This window comes from Cupressus sempervirens, chromosome 11, assembly GCF_028749045.1.
Source record: "Cupressus sempervirens isolate cs-2001-9-10 chromosome 11, ASM2874904v1, whole genome shotgun sequence".
NCBI classification, from domain to species: domain Eukaryota; kingdom Viridiplantae; phylum Streptophyta; class Pinopsida; order Cupressales; family Cupressaceae; genus Cupressus; species Cupressus sempervirens.
This window is the reverse complement of record NC_143128.1, coordinates 304,741,596-304,765,720: the sequence shown is the minus strand read 5'-3', so window position 1 is coordinate 304,765,720 and position 24,125 is coordinate 304,741,596. Positions and strand designations below refer to the sequence as shown.

At 34.8% G+C, this 24,125-nt stretch overlaps 1 pseudogene across 1 annotated transcript; it reads left to right on the top strand.

Moving 5' to 3' along the window:
• The first annotated feature begins 4,864 nt into the window (after positions 1-4,864).
• On the top strand, positions 4,865-23,485 carry LOC149529347 (pentatricopeptide repeat-containing protein CRR2, chloroplastic pseudogene; annotated as a pseudogene). The gene is made up of 2 exons (XR_016358969.1): positions 4,865-6,991; positions 22,732-23,485. The product of XR_016358969.1 is annotated as a pentatricopeptide repeat-containing protein CRR2, chloroplastic pseudogene (transcript).
• Positions 23,486-24,125: the final 640 nt, after the last annotated feature.

The window sequence follows — 24,125 nt, the reverse complement described above, 5'->3', positions numbered from 1 at the left end:
GTTGCTATTGATATGTTACTTATTTCAACAATAAGAAGGTTCTTTAAAGACTACTTCAAATTTTTTTTAATAGATTTACAACTTTACCTTGCAAAACTATCACAATCCAACTCACACATATTATTCAAGACATAAAATTAACAAAAATAAAATAAAAACGGGAGAATAATTTCAATAATAGTGCATGTACAACTTGTTTAAAACTGTTTGAAATAAGAAGCCCCCTCTCTAGGCTATTCTAAGCGACATGAACATTAACGCTTTGCATCGTTTGTTGTACTTGTCGTATGCAATGTACTATTGCATTCACTCTCTCTGAGATGAATTAATTTCCACCAATCATATTTTTTTAAACTGAAATATTTCTATGGTTTTGTTGATTTTTTATGAGTTTTATATAATATACAAATTACATGATTGACTCAAATAGTTTTGTGTAATAGGAGCCCTTTTTTCAGAGGTTCCATATTTCTTTTTTTTTGGTGAAATTTTTGATAAATGTTAAAAATAAATTATTAATCATAATCTTAGTTAAACAATACATTTATGAATAAAATTACACTTGTTAATTAACTAGCTTAACAATTTTATCTAAAAATACATATAAATATTATTGCAAGAAAGTAATATAAATATATGTAATTTATGTAAACATTTTAACTTATATATAAATGAGTGTTTCTATTATTGAAATTCATTTTTAGAATGTAAAAATATTGTTCCATATTGCACTATTTTTGCTTGATGCATTTTAATTGAACTAGCTTAGAAATCTTTATACATCTATCTAAAACACACCGAGAGATATCAATCTCGGGGCACCTATCCATTCTCAATAACTATTTATTGAAACAGGTGCCTCAAGATTGATATCACTTGTCATGTTTTAGATAGATGTATAAAGATATCTAAGCTAGTAGCATCCACAATGCAACATGTAAAATTGAAATCTATTAAGTTTTTAATTTGAAATATGTGTTTTCCATGCATGTATAATAGGATCAAAATATTTTTGAACAATCTTGATTTCATCATGATTTCTCCAATTAAGGTTGTTTATGTTAGGTGCTCCCTCTAACCATATGAATCCATGCATATGTGGTGATCCTTTGTGTTTTCATTCATATCTTGACCAAAAATATTTTACGTTCATTCCCTTTTGTAGTATTTCCTTTCGAAACATTGTATATCTTAGATGCATATAATATGCAACAATATGCAAGTAGTCAATAATATTTTTTTGTCACCATTTTTGTGCTTCTCGTGGATTAAATGGTTATGTTCCTAACATTAAAGCAAGAGATCACTTAATTCAACTCAACATTTTTCCCAATAAGACCTTGTACCCCTTAGAGGTGTACCAAAATGCATCAAGCAATCAGCTAGATGTAAGGGAGGGACATTTTCTATATGTTCTCATATCTCATTGATTTCGATTGACATATCATGCAAGCTCTTTTTGACAAATACTGCTGATGAATTTTGTGCACGATGTCACATGTTCATATTCATCATATAATACCTAAATCATGGGTGTCATCCAAAGTGATGATCTCTATATCAAAGTAAATGCTTAACAAACTCATGAAGATGGACTTTCATCAATCTTGGTTTGATCCAATCGCATCGTCCATGTGGAAATAGTATTAGAAAAGCCATATCAAGCAATCCTTTTGTGACATACTCATTCACTAGAGATGTTCCAATTCTTGACCAATCATTTAGTGATCCAGGATCTATGTATTTGGGTTATTTATCCATGCATGAATTAGTTCCATCTCTCTTCATGCATTTGATGGTTTAGAGGCCATTGATGTAGTATGATTGATAATATTTCCTTGATCCATCTCCATTACTGGACCAACAAATTTACATATTCATTTGCATCCGAATCAAATTCCATATGAACTGAGTTTAGTTGATCATCATCTGAATTGGATGTAAGCTCACTAAGTGCATTTTCATCAATTTGAACATCCCTATAGAACTTATCATTTTTTATTTTAAATTGAAGTGCTTTGTATACCCTCTCTTTATTGACTATAAAATTATAATTTTTTCCACATTGATCCTTCTTGCAAACAATGATAATAGGTAAATCTTTTATTCGATGTGGTAAGATTTTGGCTATTTCTCTTACTTCTTGTGGAAAACTTATGGTGTGCCCTTTATATTCAAATTGATATCCAATTGCATGTTCAACTTGAAGAATGGGGTTGATATGTGCTATCAACATTTCTTCTATTTGTGTCAGATTAGAAAGTTCTAATGGTTGTGGCCAGGGAACCATGTTGTTTGATGCTAAAAATTGATGTTCATTCTTTTATTGTTGACATCAATGACAAATAGGGCCTTTAGGGACCCGTACAACCTTCATTGCAAGATAACTTTCTTGACAAATGTAGCACATACTCGATATAGCAAGTTTATCTAGTCAATTTTGAAACATTATTTCTAAAGTCCTCTAGTAAATCCCATTATCTTCAATAGTATTGATTGTCTCCTCATCCATTCTATTTGTGCTCTTTTCAATTGTCTTTCTCTTCTTATTTGAGATATCAACTCCTCTTGTAAATTATAATTTCCTAAATCAACATTCATAAGATCTTCTACTCTATTAGTTGGAGTTTGTACAACAGGATCTATTGTCATAGAATTCATCCCATCAAAACTAAGCCCACATTTTCATGAGATTGAGCTTTTCCTTGATTCGATTCACATTTACATAGTTGTATTTGTTATATTTCTCTTTCATTCAACTCATCTAGGTTCATAACTCTTTTTGTTTGTCTTGTCACTATATTTTGATTATCCTGAGATGTTTGTGTACAATGGGCTCTCATCTCATCTACATGTTGTCTCATTTCTTCTTCAATCTCTTCCATTGTCAGAGTTATCCTATGCTTGACATTTCTTTCTCTATGAAGTTGGTTTTGATGATTTCTTTCTTCTTCTCTTTTTGCATTAGTCATTTGTTCATGTCATTGTCTCATACAATTTCGTGCATATTCTTTGTGTTGTATTTGTTTCTCTTAATTTCTAGGACTTGTAGCTTCCTCTCTTATAGCATTATTCCTTTGTTCATGTCATTGTCTCATATAATTTTGAGAATATTGTCTTTGTTGCTCTTCATTCTCAAAATTTTGTCTTGGACGAGGGACTCTAGAAAATGTGAATGTGATAACTTTAAAAGTAATAGGATTTAAATTAGTAGTCTCTCACAAACAAATAAAACATAAAATATACTGAACTATATATTATTTTAAATATTTAATAAATTTAATATCATTCAAATGTTTTTCCTTATAAATGCATTGCACTATATATTTATTTAAATTAAATATTAAATATTTTGTTGTATATTCTATCATTTAATTATCGATGGAAATATAAAACATCAAATGAAAAGATTTCTGCACGTTAGATTTATATTAGGAAAAAGAAATCTAAGGTAAACCAAAGAGTTCTTTTAAAAGTTGAATGTATGTAAATATTGAACACGTTGAATATCCATATTTAATCTTTATCCAATTTCAAATTTGAAATCATTTTAATTACAACATCACATTATTTTATCAACTTCCCAATTTCCAAATAAACTCTTATCCATCTCCACTATTTTTAAAATATATTTAACACCATTTTATTTAATTCAACTAATCAAATTTAACTTTTAACTAAATCTAAACCTAATTATGTTGGTAAGTTTATCATCCTTATTACATATCTAAACTAACAAAGAAAAATTCTTTACATTATTTTCATAAAAATATTTATGACTTGTAATTATTTTATTTCAAAAATAACTTTGTGAGCATCTATATTAATATTAAATAATTTCATTTCAAGATTTGTAAAACATATAAAACTACCAATGAATTAAGAAGATAAAGTATTAGTACACATTGGAAGAAAAAATTATGGAGCATTTGAGTAAATATATTAAATTTTAGTTTTGAACAGTAACACGATTAAATAGTACCATCAATTATTAAATTTTAATAAATTTCATTAATTTATTTAAATTGATGCATATTGGACATATTGGAATAGATGTTTTAAATTTACAAAAAAATATTTTTTAGTGCACATCAATATAGAGAATATTTACGAAAAGTAAATATATGATATCAACTTTTTACATTGGTCCAACTTTTAATATCTAAGCTAGAAATTCCAATATCATATTTTCAAATTTAAAATGATTGTATAAACTTACCACTCTATCTTATTTATAAATTTAAATATTGAAATGTGTAAATTTTTAAATGTATATTCTATATTTATATCATTAATTTTACCCGATGCAAGGTTCATTTAATACAATATTAGTCGGCCTTAAATTTTCAATTTTAAAAAGTTAACATTAACATGGTCACACCACTTCACCTCCCCCCATTCTGTCACTGTAGGTTGAATTACTAATTTTAGACCAAAAAATATTTTTTATTAAGTACTTATTCAAGGTCTAAATTTTATTGATTATTCAAATAATAGAATATTTATTCATTTTACTAAGTACTTCGAATTCTATTTATTTAAAATAAATATAATATCTATTATATTAATAACTCAATAATAAGTTTCTTACAATTTATTCAATTAATAAGCATATAAAAATATTACATTTTAAACCATTTTTAACAACATATATACAAATAAATAATTTTTATAATAATATCTATAATAAAAATCTTGAAAAACAATGCCAATTACATTTTGTTTACTTCATTCCATACCTATTTTTCCGTTTTAAAAATTTTCAACTCAACAAAGATATAAACAATGCTACTTCTTGTGATGACACATGAGGCAGCTCAATCTGCCCACTGAAACGCCAGGAAACTTTTAAAACACATGAGACCGCGGAGGGCAAAGTCCGCTTACACAACTAAAAAAGGCGCTGTCGACATTAAACTGGATAAATTTGAATCGTATATTTATTTGTGGAAACAACAATGCCAGCAAAAATTATTGTCATGATGGATTGGATGTACTCATGAATGGCATATTTCAATGTCATCAACAGACTCAAATTAAGTACTTCACATCCATCATTCCCCTCTCTGAATCGAAATGCAAAATCTAAATCTAAATGCCAAAATTGTGCCATAACCATCCTCTCCAGGGAAAGCCGATTGGACGAAGCTCTGCACATTTTACATACAGCAGAATATCAATGCATTCGTCTGGACTTTACTGCATATTCTTCGCTCTTAAACGCATGTATCCAACTGAAAGCACTTGCACAAGGCAAGAGAGTCCATGCGCACATGCTTATATTCAGTGGTTTTCACCAAAATGTATGTCTACAAGTCAAATTACTCACAATGTATGCCACTTGTGGAAGCCTGGACGATGCACGCCAAGTCTTTGATAAAATGCGGAAACCCAGTATTTTCGCTTGGAATGCCATCATAAGAGGATATGCGTGGAATGGATCAGAAAAAGAATCCCTTTCCCTGTACCATAAAATGCAAGAGGTAGGTGTAAAACCAAATAATTTCACATACCCATTTGTACTCAAAGCATGTGCTGGTTCATTGAATCTGAGTGAAGGTAGAGAGATTCATTTTGATGTAATCAGGAATGATTTGGAGTCTGATGTTTATGTGGCTGCTGCTCTTATGGATATGTATAGTAAATGTGGTAGCGTTGACGATGCACGTAACGTGTTTGACAAAATGTCCACACGAGATGTTGTCTCATGGAATGCAATGATTGCAGGATATGCTCACAATGGACGCGCCAGTGAAGCCCTGAGGATTTTATCCCAAATGCAGGATGCGAGAGTCAAATTGAGCCGGGCATCTGTTGTGAGTGTTCTTCCAGCTTGTGCGGATTTGGCAGCTCTGCGACAGGGTAGAGAGATCCATGATTATGTTATAAGGAATGGACTTGAGGGCTATGGAAATGTAAGTAATGCTCTGCTTGGTATGTATGCAAAATGCGGGAGTATAAGGACTGCACGCAATGTGTTTGACAGAACGTATAATAGAGATGTCGTGTCATGGAATGCAATGATTGCAGGGTATGCAATGCATGGGCAGGGCGAAGCTGCCCTTGCACTTTTTTCTGAACTGCAACAGATTACAGAGTTGAAACCCGATCATATCACCTTCGTAGGAGTCTTATCTGCCTGTAGTAATGCGGGTTTGCTCGGTGCAGGTTGGTGGTATTTTAATTTGATGAGCGTGGATTATTGCATTCCTAAGAGGGTGGAACATTATACCTGCATGGTTAATCTTCTTGGCCGAACCGGGCATCTGACTGAAGCATATGATTTGATTAAAACAATGCCATGTGAACCTGATGCTTGTGTGTTAGGATCACTGCTTTTTGCATGTCAAGCTCATGGCAATATTGAGTTGGGGGAATTGGTGTTGGAATGGCTCCTGGAGTTTGAGCCAGATAATGCTGGCAATTATGTTATTCTCTCAAACATCTACGCAGCCGCTGGAAGGTGGAATGATGTTGCAAAGGTGAGAACGATGCTCAAGGACAAGGGAATGAAAAAGAGCACAGGATGTAGCTGGATTGAGATCAGGAACAAGATTCATGCTTTTGTAGCGGCGGACAGGTCACACCCACAATCAGACAAAATCTATGCAGTTCTGGGGAGTTTGGAAAAGCAGATGAATATTCAAGGTTATGTAGCTGACACAAGCTTTGTGCTGCACAATGTAGACGAAGAGGAGAAGAAGAACGTCATCTGCAGCCATAGTGAGAAGTTGGCCATTGCCTTTGGGCTTATTAACACAAGCCCACGGACACCCATCAAGGTTACCAAAAATCTCCGTGTTTGTGGTGACTGCCACACTGCTATAAAATTCATCTCCAGGATTGCAAGCCGGGAAATTATATTGAGGGATGTAAACCGCTTCCATCATTTCAGGCATGGGGTTTGTTCTTGCGGAGATTACTGGTGATTTTCTAGTTAAAACCACCAACAGAGAGAAAGTTAACAACTGTGCTGACCCTGGATTGGCAGGTAAAATATGGCCATTACATTGTTTCAACTTTCCAATATAGTGTAGTTTTGAATTCCAGTCCATGCAATAGTTTAAGCATACTGTTTTATTGAGTATGCACAATTTTCTTTATTAGATAGGTGTATAAAAAGGATCCCGAGCCTAATTAAAAACTGACCTAAGGCAGATCAAAATAGGTCCACACCAATCAGAAACAGCAGTCTAAACAGCAGGGAAAATAAAACAGAACGAAAACATTGAAACAATTATGGAGCAGAAGACTACTTTAGTACAATTTCAAAAATATAAGTAACCACCATAACCTCAATGTCGAGGAGTATTCTAGTACTATCTGAGATTTTGGTTTGAGGGTGTTATTCTAGCATACTTCTGAATTAGGCATTCATCTTGTTACATAAATCTAAATACAGAAATTGGTATTTAGATTTAAATTTAAATGTACTTTACTTAAAAAAAGATTATGTTTGCAATTGTGTTCATTTATTTGAGATGAAGGCATGTCAAAAAAGGACATGACTGTTTTATTTGGTGCGTGCTTCGCCTAACTGATAAGTGCAAGAAGTGCAATACTTAAAAACAGGTGTAATTATCTAAATCTACGTTCTCAGATGAATGCTATGATTGGAAGTACAAGTACGTTTCTTGGAGGTATATAAATATCTCTCTTGGACAATCTACTTAATTGGCACTCCCCACTGCCATGCCTAGGCATTGTAGTAACAGCACAAAAAGGGTGTGAAGGTCTTCTATAAATAAATTGTTGAATTAGACACTCTTTTCAACTTCAATAACTTGAGTAGATGTTAAAGAATATTTGTATATTCAAGATTCAAGCTAGGAGTAAAATGGAAGTGGAGCATAAAAGGAAATTTGTCCTATTTTTGCCTTGTCCAAGCACGGGCATGACAGAGAATAATATTACTTGAAAACGAGGTGAGGATTAGTTGAAATTGGATAAGATTTGGATTCAATAAGGTTGAAACTTATGGATGCTTTTGGACTACTATTTTTGTTTTGTTCTAATTTTTGCCTAGTCCAAACATTGGTATGACAGAGAACAATATTCCTTGAAAACAAGGTAAGCATTAGTTGAAATTGGACAAGATTTGGATTCAATAACACTGAAGTTGAAACTTATGGATGCTTTTGGACTACTTTTTAAGTTTTGTTCTATATTTTTTGTGTTGTTTATTTAGATGTGTTGGAGCTTCAGAACTGTGGTGGATGCGTGGATTGGATTTGATTTGTTGTATGTTATACTTGGGTTGGATGACATTCAAATTTACTTTAGCTTATTTGGTTTGTTGTAGCTTACCTACCAACTAAGATGGCCACAAATGTAGAGATGAGAAGTGTTATAAAATAATTTGCACGAGATAGAATATATTAGGAAACATGCTGCAAATATCTGATAATAATATCATTTTGATGGTCCACTTCGAAGGGGATACTTCCAATAGTCTTTAACAATAACTCAATACTCGACTTGATTTTCTTTATTTTTTTAGACTGCAGGAATTGGGTAGCCCCCCATTATATACTACAGTGCATTGGGTAAAAACATGACGATATTTAATTACCCTATACCTCATATATATAGCATAATTACACCCTTGGATACCACCTAGGCTGACTTAGATATGTAGAATATAACTCCTAGGATAACCCAAATACATAAATTATGATTATAATAATGGGTTTGTAACTTATTTAAGAGTTACAGTAGCCAAAAGCCAACTACTCATCACACAAAACACACTATAGGATAATGGGCATAACATTTCCTCCCTCTTTACAAAAGCGTTGTCTTCCATGTTAACTTTTTCTTTTTATTCTTCTTCAACTCCTTTGTTTCACTTCTTCATCTTCTTCCTTTTGTCTCTTTATCTTCTTTTTCTTTCTTTTTCTCTTGCTCTTGTGCTTGTTCTTTTTCTTGCTCTTGCTCTCACTCTTGTGTTTGCTCTTTTTCTTGCTCTTGGTTTTTCTCTTCTACATATTTTTTATTTTCTTGTTCTACTTCTTGTACTTGTTTATTTTTCTTCTGTTGCTGCTACTTTCTCTGAAAATGTTCCAACAAAATAATTCTTCATTGTGCCAAGATCATGCTCGAAAACCACTTGTTATTTATTTTCTTTTATTTATCTTCTTTTGCTGCTTCTTGCTCTGAAAATGTTCCAACAATATAATTCTTCATTGTGCCAAGATCATGCTTCAAAGCCACTTGTTATGAGATTATTTGCACAAGATGAATAAAATAAGAATACTTGATAATAATATCTCACTTTGAGGGGGATGCCTTCAATAGTCTTTAATGATAACTCGTTACTTAACATGATGTTACTAAGTTATACCCCCCATATGTACCATATTTATGCCTTGAATAACAAGTAGAACAACTTAGATACTTGAATATAACTCCTAGTAATATATATAAAATTATGTCACTTATCTAGAAGTTATGGTAGCCACATGTTGATTATACGCAACACAATACATTCTGGAGAGATAAAGAGATAAAGTGTACAAATCTTACTTTAATATCATGATAAAGACATAATATCCTATTTTAAATATATGATATTTGATTTGTGTGTTATAGTCAGGGTATCACCGTGACTCAAACACATGTTCCCTTTACGGAGGGAGGTTGAGAAGAGACTGATCCATGCAATTGCATTGCAATCCACATCGCCCCCGACTAGGCGTGGCAGAATAATTCCATGTAAGAGAGTCAAAAGACCATGGGGATCTACCCACAACCTCAGGCCAACTCACCTAACCCATGGGGGCTTTTAGTTTATAGTAATCATATTTAATGAATTAGATTGATTTATGATCCGTGGGGGCTTTTGGTTGATAGTTATAATATTTAATGAACTAGATTGATTTATGACCTAACATAAAGCCATGTTATAAGCACTATTTCTTGTATTTTCAAATATGAAATGGTAAGTAGTTGTACACAATTTTTTTCAATGTCAAATTAAATTAAGACAATTAATTAGATGATAGTGAATGCCATTACATTTATATTTGTTGGTATTTTTATATTTAAATAACAATGATACATTTCACTAATAGACCATAGTAGCACAAATATCTCATCATTATTAGACCTTCTAGACTACTCATTTACAAAGTAACATTGACAAATCAATCAATTCATTTTTAGTTTCGACTTACAAAATGAAGTATTCTCTAAGCAAGAGCCTACAACACAATGGTAACTTGTGAGCCTCTCATGTGGGAGGTCTTGGGTTCAGAATCGCTTAACACATAAAAATAATTAATTACAATAATTAATCTAGACTTCGGCCATTTACCGATCCAAAAAAAAGAAAATGAAGTATTCTCTGTTGATTATACTAACATCACACAACTCTTTAAGTCCTCATTATTATCTGTACTTTCCACTCTCTTTTTAGCTGTCTACTGTTCAACTTTTATTTTTCCATTCACCAAATACTTTTACAAAATCATCATTGCTTATTATTGCTTATATACTATAGAAGCAAAGTGAGCATGATGATGATGATGTAAAAGAATGGCTGGCAGAAGAGAGGAATGTTTCAATATTGCTTTTGATGCACTATAATTGATGAGTGTGCTGTTGATAATTTGTATACAAATGTCAATGAATAATGTCTGTGCAATTTTACACAACTAGCCTTTCGGTATAAGATGGGGAAGAGGATTAAAGAGCTCAAGGATAGGATTAGCTCTATGATTCAAGAGGCGCAGGAGCTCAAGCTTTTCCATGATGTTTTCCACATAAATCAGCTCTCTACTAGTACATCTGAAATAGAAAGAGGATTAGAGTCAAAAAGATGGAGTATCTTGAAGAAAGATTTACTAGAAGTGGGCTTAGAGCACAAGGTGGAGGAGATTTTGAGGGTATTAGAGAACCCTGCTGTTGGAGTTGTTGGGGTTGCAGGAATGGGTGGGCTTGGTAAAACATTTCTTCTCCAGCATGTCTATGACAGATCAATAGTGAGGTATGAGTTATCGGCTTGGATTTCTGTCTCACAGACTTGTTCTCTTAGAAGCCTACAATGTGACCTGGCCTTCCAAATTCATTTACAATTTAGAATCTAATATAAGTGATTGGCTAGCTGCTGAGTTGATTTATAGAAAATTAGAGGGCAAAATTTTGATTGTTGTGGATGATGTGTGGAGAGGTAGTGTACAGGGTAATTTGATTTCATGACGTGGGCTTCCCACTGGTTCTAATAACCAGTGTAAAATAGTGATTACCACGAGAAGTAGAGATGTTGCTGCAAACATGAATGGCCATATCTATGAGATGCAACACTTGTCCAGGAAGGACAGTTGGAATCTGTTTTGCCTCTCTGCCTTCCCTGATCGTGAGGGAAATAGGCCCCCAAAGAAGTTGGAGAGCTTAGTTCATCAAATTGTAGAGGAATGTGGGAGGTTACCAGTAGTCCTTAAGGCAGTTGCAGCATCCATGACCAACTCTGCCCTCACACCAGAATGGGAGTCCAAATTGAGCCAATTAAAAGGGGTGGGAAATGGAGAGGACTCCACTATGAAGATTTTAAAGCTGAGTTACGACTGTCTTCCTTCCCACCTGAAATCTATCTTTGCTTATTTTTCTTTCTTTCCTGAAGACACCCATTCCTCTTTTTCTACCACTAAAATTGAGGAAGCTATATATCAGGACTATTTGATATACTTGTGGATTGCTGAAGGATTTATTCCACAATCAAAAGAGAGAGAACAATGGGATATTGGGTTAAGTTATTTACATCAACTGGAAAATTTATGTTTGGTGGAAATAAACAGAGTGTCAGTTTGTTACACTATACATTACTTGCTGCTTGATTTGGTTCTAAATATATGTAAAGAACATGAGTGTGAATTCGATCTTCTCTTCAAAGAAACAAATTGTCGCAGGTTATTATTAGCTAAAAAGGGTATAGCTACTTGTGAAATTTCAGAAAGCCCTCTTCATTGTCAGCAATCTCTCCACACACTCTCATTGTCTCAAAACCTGACATTACAAGTATTCCACAAGACTTGTTTGATCATCTCAGACTACTCCGGGTTATTGACTTTAGCTGCACTGCCAAAATGTATTGTGATGTAGGGAGTTCGGAGAGTCCTAACTTTTGACTCAGATCTGGGATTTCTTAGATTTTTCTGAGTTTTTTTCAAAATCTATAGTTGAAGTTGATTCCAACTAAGCCAACTCTGTTGGGGCGGTTTCAATTTATTTTTCGAGAGCCAGAAATTCCATCTTGACTTCTGAATTTCAGTTTTAAAATATCTTAGGTGTTTTTTTGTTTTTTCTGCTTTGTAATAACTTCGAAATTTCTTTCTAAATTTCGAAGATTAGTTGGCAATTCACCTTTATGGTTTAAAGGGTAGATATAGGAAACTTCAAAATTTGCTTTTCAGAGGTTTTTAGAAGTTACCAAAAATGGAATATTTTTCTAGTTGTCGAAATCTGCCAAATTTGGAAATTTCCTGTTTTTTGTTTTTTGGAGTCAGTTGTTATTTAATGGAGTTAGAGATCCATGTAGAAGCAGTTTTCGGTAATGAACAATTCAAAGTTTGAATCTATTTGGGTTTTGTCATGAGTTTATTAAATTCTCCATGAGTTGAGATCGGTGTGCTACATCATTTGGTATCAGAGCCACAAGATGGCTGGGAGAGGAAGAGGAAGAGGAGGCGTTGCCCAATGTCAAAGAATCATATTGGACTTGCAAAGGCAAATTGAGGAGCTTACTGAAAGAGTTGATAATCAAAGAACACAAAATGATAATGTATTGGAGGAAGAAACAGACGAAGGAGGCAGTGATCGAATGGAGGGAAATGTAGAAAATGAAGCTGAGGAGTTAGCACGAATGAGCTACGAAGACAAAGTCCTAAGGGCTTTAGAAGGAAAGAATGATGGTATCAAAATTGAAGTCTCAGACTATGCTGGTAGCCTTAAAGCAGAAGAATTGATAGATTGGTTAAATGAGATGAGTAAATTTTTTGACTAGAAGCCTATGACAAAGGAAAAGAAGATGAAGTTTGCATGCACAAAATTAAAAGGTCATGCCATGATCTGGTGGTATCATCTCCAAAAGGAGCGGGTGAAGAAAAAACAAGGACAAGATCAAGACATGGAGTAAGATGGAAAAGAAATTGAGGGAAAATTGCTTGCCTATAAATTATTCTCAAACTCTCTTTCATAGGTTAAAAAATCTGAAGCAGAACTTATCTTCTGTGCAAGAATACACAAATGAATTCTATAAGCTATCTATGTGTATAGAACATCAAGAAGATGATGAGCAGATGGTAGCCAGGTATATAAATGGTTTAAAATTCACCATCCAAGATGAGTTGAGCATGCACCGTGTCAATAGTATGGAAGAGGCCTATTCGTTAGTTGTAAAGGCTGAAGAGAAACAAAATAGATAATATAACCAAAGGAATAGAGGAGGACGAAGAGGCACATCAAACCCTTTTCAAGGAAGTTCTAGTTATAGTCGAGGAGACTCATCCTTGGGATTCAATAAAGCAATAGATACTCGACAAGAACCTCAAAACCCAAAAAGAGGAAAGGGTTTTCAAAGAGGACGAGACTATGGTAGCGGAAATGGATGGGAAAATCAAAGAAGGCCTTTTGTTTGCTTCAGATGAGGAGAGGAAGGACATAGGGCTTTTGAATGCTCAAACTATAACATGCCAGAAAGAATACAAGGAGGAGAAACTAGAGTGAACCTGATGCAGACAAAAGAAAGGAGAAAGAAGTCTCGCCGGATGTAGGAGAAAATCTCGTGATGAGGAGATCAATGATCATCCCAAAGAAGGACGAAACTCCTACAAATAACTCTGAGAATTCATGGCTGCGAAGTAACATCTTCAGAACCAGGTGCACTTCAGGTGGAAAGGTATGTCAAGTTATTATTGATGGGGGTAGTTGTGAGAATATGGTGTCCAGAGAAATGGTAGAGAAACTAGGTTTACAATGTGAAAAGAACCCTCATCCCTATCGTATTGCATGGTTTAAGAAAGAAAATGAAGTCACTATTGATAAAAGATGTTTAGTAAGTTTACCATAGGAAAGTTCTATAAGGATGAGATATGGTGTGATGCTTGATCCAGTTGCGGAGGCAATAATATAGAATCCCTATGGATGGTTGTCATATATTATTGGGGAGACCATGGCAGTATGACAGGAAGGTCACACATGATGGCGAGAAGAATACATACACATTCTGGAAGGATGGCTCGAAAGTGGTTCTATTACCACGTAAGGATGAAAGGAAGAGTGAGGCCATGTTGTCTGCAAAAGAAGTTGCCAAGGAAATGAAGGTGATAGGGTGTTGTTATGCTCTAGTAGTGAAAAGTAAAGAAGACCAGGAGAACCCAATACCACCTGATGCAATGAAGGTATTAGAGGAATTTTCTGATGTTGTGCCTAATGAATTACGAGATGGTCTACCACCAAAGAGGGATATCCAACACCACATTGATCTTATCCTTGAAGCCACCCTACCTAATCAAGCAGCCTATTGAATGAATCCAACCCAACATGTAGAGTCAAATAAACAGGTCACAGAACTCCTGTAAAAGGGTTTGGTTAGAGAAAGCATGAGCCCATGCGCGGTACCAGCATTGTTGACACCAAAAAAGATGGTACATGGAGGATGTGCACTGACAATAGAGCAATTAATAAGATTACCATTAAGTACCGATTTCCTATTCCTCATATCGAGGACATGATGGATGAATTGGTAGGTGCCAAGTACTTCAGCAAGATTGATCTTCGAAGTGGTTATCACCAAATTCGTATTCAAGAAGGGGATGAATGGAAAGACAGCTTTCAAAACAAAGGATGGTTTGTACAAATGGATGGTTATGCCCTTCGGACTTTCTAATGCACCAAGCACATTCATGCGATTGATGAATGTTGTACTACGACCTTATATTGGTAAGTTTGTGGTTGTTTATTTTGATGACATCTTGATTTTTAGCAAGAACAAAGAAGAACATTTACAACACTTGAAAGTTATCTTGGCTGTACTAAGAGCAGAGGGACTCTATGCAAACTTAAAGAAGTGCAGATTCATGCAGACTAGCTTAACCTTTTTAGGATTTTTCATTTCTGGAGATGGTATTCAAATGGACCTAGAGAAGATTAGAGCGATTCTCGAATGGCCTACTCCTACAAACATAACAGCGGTAAGGAGTTTCCATGGGTTAACCACTTTCTATCGAAAGTTTATCAGGAATTTTAGTAGCATTGTAGCACCTATAACAAATTGCACAAAGGGAAGGGATTTTGCCTGGATAGCAGATGTAGAAGAAAGTTTCAAGTTTTTGAAGGAGAAGGTAACTACAGCTCCTATACTTGCACTTTCGAATTTTGACAAAGTTTTTGAAGTAGAGTGTGATGCCTCCCACATTGGAATAGGTGCTGTTCTTAGTCAAGCAGGTAAACCTGTAGCCTTTTTTTAGTGAAAAACTCAATGATACAAGGAAAAATTACTCCACCTATGATTTGGAATTCTATGCCATTCTTCAAGCATTATGCCATTGGAGACACTACTTAGTGCCACAAGAGTTTGTGCTGTTTACTGATCACCTTGCTTTGAGATACATCAACACCCAAAAAAAGTTGAATACACAACATGCCAATTGGGTCTCTTTCTTACAAGGATACACCTTTGTTTTGAAGCATAAGTCTGGGAAACAAAACCAGGATGTTGATGCCTTGAGCAGGTGTACTTCTTGATTAACCACAATGGCAATCGAAGTCATTGGATTTGATACTATTAAAACATTATATGCTACTGATGATGATTTTTGGGAAATTGTGAAACAGTTGAATGGTTCAAGCATTGGTAGGATGTCTCATGTCAAAGGTGATTATTTTTTGCAGGATGGTTACCTCTTCAAGGGAAGACAACTATGCATACCAGCTGGTTCTATGCGAGAAAATATTAGTTGGGAATTCCATAGTGGAGGGATGGTTGGACACTTAGGAAAAGACAAAACAATACACTTGGTGGCAGATAAGTTTTATTGGTCGAAGATCAAGAGAGACATTACTAAGTATGTGGCAAGGTGCAGAATCTGTCAAATGGGTAAGGGACATTCACAAAATACAGGTTTATACATGTTGTTGCCAATTCCCATTGAACCATGGACTGACTTGAGTATGGATTTTGTATTGGGTCTTCCTCACACTCAGCGAGGTAATGACTCTATTTTTGTTGTTGTTGATCGGTTTTCCAAAATGGCTCACTTTATTGCCTGTAAAAAGACTAATGATACCACTAGGATTGCTGAATTGTTCTTCTCAGAAGTTGTTCGCTTACATGGTCTACCCAAGACCATTACTTCTGACCGTGATACCAAGTTCTTGAGTCATTTTTGGAGGACTTTATGGAAGAAATTGGGGACCAAGTTACAGTTTAGCAATGCCTACCACCCTCAAACCGATGGACAAACGGAGGTAGTCAATCGGAATTTGGGGAATCTGTTACGATGCATTGTTGGTGAGAAGCCCAAACAGCGGGACTTGGCATTACCCCGAGCAGAATTTGCTTATAATAGTTCTATTAATAGGTCAACGGGGAAATCTCCTTTCCAAATTGTTTATGGTAGAAATCCTTCAGGTGTTCTAGATTTCATGCCTCTACCATTGGGTGACAGGATTATTGATTATGGAGTGGCCTCTGCTGAACACCTTCAACAACTCCAACAAGATGTCCGGCACAAGTTACAACTTAGCAATGACAGCTACAAGATTCTTGTAGATTGATGAAGGTATGCTTTGATACCACTTGATGAAGTACTGCTTTGATACCACTAACGAAGGGCCACACCACCCTTACCAACTCACAACCAAGAATGCAACACTCTAGTCCAGATCCAGATCCACACTCTAGTAGAAACCTCCGAGATCTCAACTTGTGCTGGCAAGCCACCAAGCAACCTCCTTGTTTCTCAACCGCAGCCACTAGCTCTTCTCCAACCTTATCCAAGATCCAAGTGTAAACTGCCTCACATTCGGCGCTTTGTCTACACACTCACAAGTCCATCATAATCCTGCTGTAAACTGCCTCACATTCGGCGTTTGGTTCACAGACTCAGGAAAACTCACTCTTCACTTCCTCCTTCTCTTTCACACCTTGAAGCCTTCCAAGCTTTCCAAGCTTCACCTTCCACAACTTTCACCTTTCCAAGCTTTCCTTCCAAAGCTTCTACTTCCCGAGCCTCTCCTTCTCAAGCTTCTCCTTCTCGAGCTTCCACTTCTCAAGCTTTCATCTTCTTTTCGAGCTTGATTAGAAATGCTCATATGTCTTGCTTAAATAGGCACTTACCACCCAATACATGACTTATCCACAACCTTCTAGAATTCCACCTACACAATATCCACAACCTTCTACAACTTCCATAACCTTCTACAATATCCACAACTTTCCACAATATTCATAACTTTCTAGAATTCTACCCACACACCTTGATAAATGGAATGACAACCATTTATTTTTTTATTTTTTCTATTATGCCACCTATGCACCTCGAAAATAGAAATCCCCTTTTCCTTTCTTTTCTCCTTTTTTTCCCTTTTTATTTTTTTTTATTATTTCTCCTCTAATTTTCATCACTTTCTCTCTCCTCCAGATTTTTTTTATTTTTTATTTTTTATTTTTCAATTTTTCCCATGCAAGATGCTCCTGCATCATAGATGCTACTAGAAGACACCAAACATTATTGAAGGTGACTTGGTCATGGTTTACTCATGCCGCGAGCGGTTTCCTATTGGCACATATCACAAACTGAAATACAAAAACATTGGACCTTGCAAAATCCTTAAGAAAATTAATGATAATGCTTATGAAGTTAGCTTACCCAACAATCTAGACATCTCTCCTGTGTTTAATGTTACTGATTTGCATAAATTTCATGGAAATGTTCCAGAGGTAGCTAATGGACAGGAAGTTGAGTGCCAACATCACCTTCCAAATAAGAAACAGGATACCATTGCCCAAATTCTTGACAAACAATCTACTTCCACAAGGCACGGTCAATACAACCGCTATTTAGTGGGATGGCTTACTAGACACTGAAAATACATGGCTATCTGAGTGGTAGTACTGCAATTAGATCCTTCCAAGTTGCACCACTTCACCAATAGTCACTTGCAGGAGCAGTGTTTCTTTCAAGAAAGGGAGAATGATGTAGGGAGTTCAGAGAGTAGTAACTTTTGACTTGGATCTGGGTTTTCTTAGATTTTTCTGGGTTTTTTTCAAAATCTATAGTTGAGGTGGATTCCAACTAAGCCAACTCTGTTGGGGCAGTTTCAATTTATTTTTGGAGAGCCAAAAATTCCATCTTGACTTCCGAATTTCAGTTTTAAAATATCTTAGGTGTTGTTTTGTTTTTTTTTTTTGCTTTGTAATAACTTCGAAATTTCTTTCTAAATTTCGGAGATTAGTTGGCAATTCACCTTTATGGTTTAAAGGGTAGATATAGGAAACTTCAAAATTGCTTTTCAAAGGTTTTTAGAAGTTACCAAAAATGGCATATTTTTCCAGTTGTCGAAATCTGCCAAATTTGGGAATTTTTTTTTTTTTTTTGGAGTCAGTTGTTATTTAATGGAGTTAGAGATCCATGTAGAAGCAATTTTCGGAAATGAGCAATTTAGAGTTTGAAACTATTTGGGTTTTGTCATGAGTTTATTAAGTTCTCTGTGAGTTGAGATCGGTGTGCTACATGATATTGGGACCTTGAAACTTCTCAGGTTCTTAAATTTGTCTCACACAATGATAAGGGAAGTGCCAGTATGTATAAGAAGACTTAAGAGTCTTTAGTTTCTTGATGTTTCCTATTGCAGAAGCCTGCAATGTGTGCCCAAATGGATACGTGAGCTCAAATGTCTTTCCCTTCTCAATATAAACGTTGCTCACCAAAATTAACTTAGAATCATATGCCCAAAGGGATATCAAAGCTATTGAGTCTGAGGACACTAAGATCAGATTTCTTCCCATTTTCAACTGAAGAGAATGAATTCTTAAATGTTAAAGATGTTGGTAGTTTGATCAATATCCAAGAAATAAGGTTTCGGTTAGAAGATGTAGGGGGTTGAGAAGTGTAGAAGAAGGTATCCTTGAGCATCTGGTCAAAATGAGGATTCTGGTGGTAGAGAATAGCAATGCAAGGGACTCCACTCTTCGAGCATTACTAGAAAAAATGAATGTTATGAAAGATCTTGAACAACTTTATCTTGTACGTTTCTCTGTCCCAAGTTCATATGTAGAATGGAGAATCTAAAAGAACTTATATTGGAGTGTTCCATTAATTACCCCTCTTTGCAAAAGTTGTCCAACTTACAAACATTGTTTATGTCTGGTAATTCAAAATGCATAGAATTGCCCAAGAATTTATGGGAGAGTGAGCGATTTCCTAAGCTAGTTAAGCTGGGTATTAGGTGCTTCCTGCATTGGAGGATGGAGCATTGAAACTTTTCAAAGGAGTGGTCATAAATAGTTGTTCGAGGGTTGTGAAAATTAATACTATTGTAGTGATTGATTATTAATCTCCTATCCTAAATGATTATTAAACTACTGAAAATAAATTCACAGCTAATATCGAAAAATAACACGACTGCAACTTCACCAATAAAATACGGAAAGAAATTCAGAACACAAAGAACACAATATTTTTGGACAAATCGTCCATGGAAAAACCCCCAAGGGAAAACCAGTTCTACAGATAAAGAATTATATTAACTTCAGCAAATCAAGAGATACAAAATTCCTTGCCTCTCATTGGCAAAATTCATACCTCCTAATTTCTCCTGCTGATATTCCCCACTGCTATCCCCAATGCTATCACTGCACCCTTGCTAACTCATTTGCTAATACTTTACATAATGTTTAGACTAATATCTTCAAACTTTAAAACATTAACTTTGAAATACTATAGTGTAATTGTTCTTAGTTTTTATGGCCTTAATAGAATTGATTTTTATTCAACTCCATCCTTTCACTGCATGGCAAATCTTGGTCACTTCATTCTGTGGGTAATGCTCAACTGCTTCTTATTAAGGATACGTGATTCCTTCTGAAATCTAGGTGCTGTATTGCAATCTGAAAAATATACGCACATCTATTCATTACCACTTCACCGTTGCCGTGACTTGATATCCATTCAATTGCTTTTTTGCATATTTGGTCGCGTTGACAAGTTTGACGTGGGTACATGGTGTCTCCATCTTTCTCACTCTTCAACAGATCTTGCTTCACGCAAACCTGTTTTTGAATGACAACAACATCAAACCAATCAATGTCTGAACACTTCCACTCCATTTGTGACGATGCATAACTTCATGTCTTTACGTGGCTCACATGCTCTTTTCTTGTGATTTTATTGGGCTTTAACCCTGTACAGATTTATCAGGCTCAAGATGATTGCGTTCAAAGGCTTTCGTTTCTAAAATCTTCAATATCTGAACTCCCTTGATACCCACTTCTGAGACTTACGCTGACTCAAGTTTATTACTATTGGATTTTTTGGTTTAATGTTGCTCTCAAAATATCTTAGTGCTAATAATGATTTAGAACAGAAATGATATTGACATCTCAATCCATAGGCACATCCCCTGATAAACTCTTTGACATTATTTCTTTATCGATCCTTATAAGAATACTTTCCAAAATGGAATGAGAATTGCATCAAGCTCCAGGTTTGAAGAATATAAAGCTGCTCCTATGGCTAGATATTTCTAAAACTGAAGAATGTGCATGCCTATTGTAAATGTCCTTGTCCTCAGCTAGCCTTTAAATTTGATCTTTCTCATCACCTTGCAGAATATACCATGTGCTACTGTTACATTGTTGCATTTTGGTCTCAGCATATACTCTTCTGGCTCTTTCAAAATCATAAATATCTTGTCGCCTTTTAGAAAGTAGCTTTATGCTTTAGATGCTCAATGATACCAGGATATCATTGCATTTATGTGTGCTGCTATTATAACACATAGTCAATCTGCTACTACACATTGTTGTATGTTTACTCTTATAGACAAGGAAGTTGCTAGTATTATTGATTTTTCTTATACTCTCAACATTAACGATAATGTTTTATGAAAACTCCAACATCAAATCTCAAATGGAGGCTCAAAGTTTTGCCAAAAAAATCAGAGCTCCATCAGGGTGGGAGCAGTTGACAAGATTTAAGCAGATAGAGATAGGGAAGACGTGTTATGAGTTGGAGGAGAGGTTGAAGGAAGGCGGAGAAGATTGGAGAAAACTAAGAGTCAATAATCCCCGTATCGAGATCATCCTCATCTGATGTCAAGGTGGACTTGTAGCAGCTCTGTAGACAGATGACAGTTATTTTCACTCTCACTAAGAATTATTAGAGTTTATGATGATTCAAATAATTGGTTGTGTTTTGTTATTCTATGATTGATAGTGTATTGGGCTTTTGTTGGAGTTCCATTTTGACTGATGTTGAGTTGGCTCTTTATTGCATCGCCTAGCAAACAATTGGTATGCAAGTATTTGTTGGTTTTGAGTTAATTTTAGTAGAAATGTGAGTTTAGGAATCCATTGAGTTATTATTGAGACTCTGGATGTTTATATAGCCTTCCTAAAAGCAGCATTTACTTCCTGTGCACAGAATGCCTATTAGAGTACTTGGAATGTTGCCATATTCGCTCAACAGTTTGTCAAATGATTTGGGAAGATTCACTTTGTTTGACAAATATGAAAAAAACAAATAAAACTTGATACGTTAAAAGGGGAAAAGTTAAAAACCCCAAAACAAGAGTCTTCTGTGTCTGTTCTCATTTTAATTTCGATGCTCATCTTTTATTATCTCTTGTTTAAAGTTTCAAAAGATTTCTATTTAAAAATTTGTTTTTCGGATTTTCAATTTGCCACATTAATCCAATATTTTTGCAGAGTGCAACTATTTGCCAGAATTTAAACTGTGCATATGGTTTCCTAGCTAATTTGAGTTTTGATTCCATTTTGAGGCGATCTTTAGTAATATGGTAGAATCTGAATTGGTGATTCTTTTTTTCTTTTTTGAGTTTCGGTAAATTTTTCATTCAAATTTTTGTTCAAGTGTTTGCCTCCTAGATTTTGATATAAATGGAGCGTGCATAAATTGTGATTTAAAAAGTTAACACTATTTATGGGGGGAGGGGGGACTTAATTTTTCTTTTAGTTCCAGCATAAATTGTGATTTGAAAAGTTGACACTAACTTAGATTCTCTTTTGATCCCAGTCTATGTAGTCCCTCTGAATATCTTACTTTCAGTATGATTTGAGTACTCCCAAACTTGATGCATTGGATATTGCAATTTAGAAATAATCATAGATAATTGCCAAACTCTAAAGGAGCCATGTCTAGGTGTATCTGCATTGTCAAAATCCACCAAAGGTTTAACAAAGGTTTGACATGCGTTTGGCCCACCATAAGTGATTTTTATCCTTTTTATCAAATTCTTTCATCCATTACATCTACTTTTCCTCTGCCTCAAGCTTTCCCACGTGAGTCTAAGATTCAGACTGTTTAACTTTTCTCATCTAATAGAACAAATGAGTATCAAAAGTAGCCATCAGAGGTTCTAACTCTAGAGATTTTTAAAGGTTGTGCTTAGTATTTTAGAGGTCTGCCTAATTGTTGGTTAACGGAAAATGTCTTCTTAATGTTATATTCTTTTTTTTTTTGTTTTTCTTATGTTCTTAAATGCTGATCACAGGCTTCCCACTGCTTGGAGGAATTCAAGACCATAGTTTTTACACAAATGAGTATCCTACCTTTGAAAAATCATGTCATTAATCTTGAGCAAGGTTTCCCAAAATGTGATGGTTTTGGATTCAAGGAGATTGGTATTTAAGCAATAATAGAAGGTAAGAACTGGCATGCTTGTGGTAATGGTGTCTGGAGATAATTCTGCAGTAACTGCAAGATTTGAGAAGGGTACCATTTTGATAGTTGATCCAGAGAAGGAAGTCACAGTTACTTCTGGTTGCATAGAGTCCATTGCCCAATATTGTTGAGCTTAATTAATCCAAAAGATGAAGTCATCCTGTTGCCCCTTCTGTGATTCACATTGAAATTGAAATTGTCAATTTCAGAAGCCAAAATTAAGACACACACATTGAGACTAAACTTTACATATGCATTTAGAATGATCCTTGGCCAACGCATACCAACTAGAAAAATATTTTTCGAAAAGGAGTTGGTAATCATATCTTCTGCATGCATTGAAATGATTACTAATCGGGTGTATGATAAGCTAGCCTTTGAGATAGACCACACTTCATTACCTTCAAAAGTTGATATGTCCAGATTTTGGTAGAAGATGTGCATTGTATGGTTTGCACTCAGCAGAGTGAAATAGCACTCAACAGAGTATATTATTTTTCAGTACGTGCACATTGCTATATTATCCATTGTAAGTGAATCATGTGAATGAAATTTACACACCATGATGTTTCATGCCAGCAACATATGGAATATCTCAATAGCAGTATGTATGCCTTGCTTTGATGTTTTGGTTAAATTTATGCAAATTTAAAATGATGTCTATTTTTTTGGAAGATATTGTACAAGTTAAAAATGCAACTCTCAAAACAAGGGCTCTGCCAGGGGAGAGAAGAGTGATAAAGCTGCTGACGTGGTTCTTGGAGGTATGTTGTGTGTCTCTTCTATACGAGCATGCCTTTTCAAATACCTCAATTTGGGGCATTTCAAACAAGGTATTTTTTAGTGGTTAATATTTGCAAATTGATTAATTTTAGAATTTTTTGGCTAGTAATTTGGCTAATAATTTAGGGTTTGATACAACCTAAATCGCCATTGTTTTATAAAATTTAGTTTTAGAATATTTAAAATTGTTCAATAATTTATTTTATTGAAAAATTTAAACTCAAATATTCGCCACAATATTCATTACATGATTAGATTTGAGTCACCTAAATATAATATATTATTAGAGAAATTAAATTGAGCTAATCAATAATTATCATAATTATTAGTTATTTTAAGGATATATCACCAATATTTAGTTTTCACTATTGATTTGAAATATATGTAACGATCCTCATAATATTCCATGAGGTAAAAAAAAATGTTCAATTTTGATTTGTA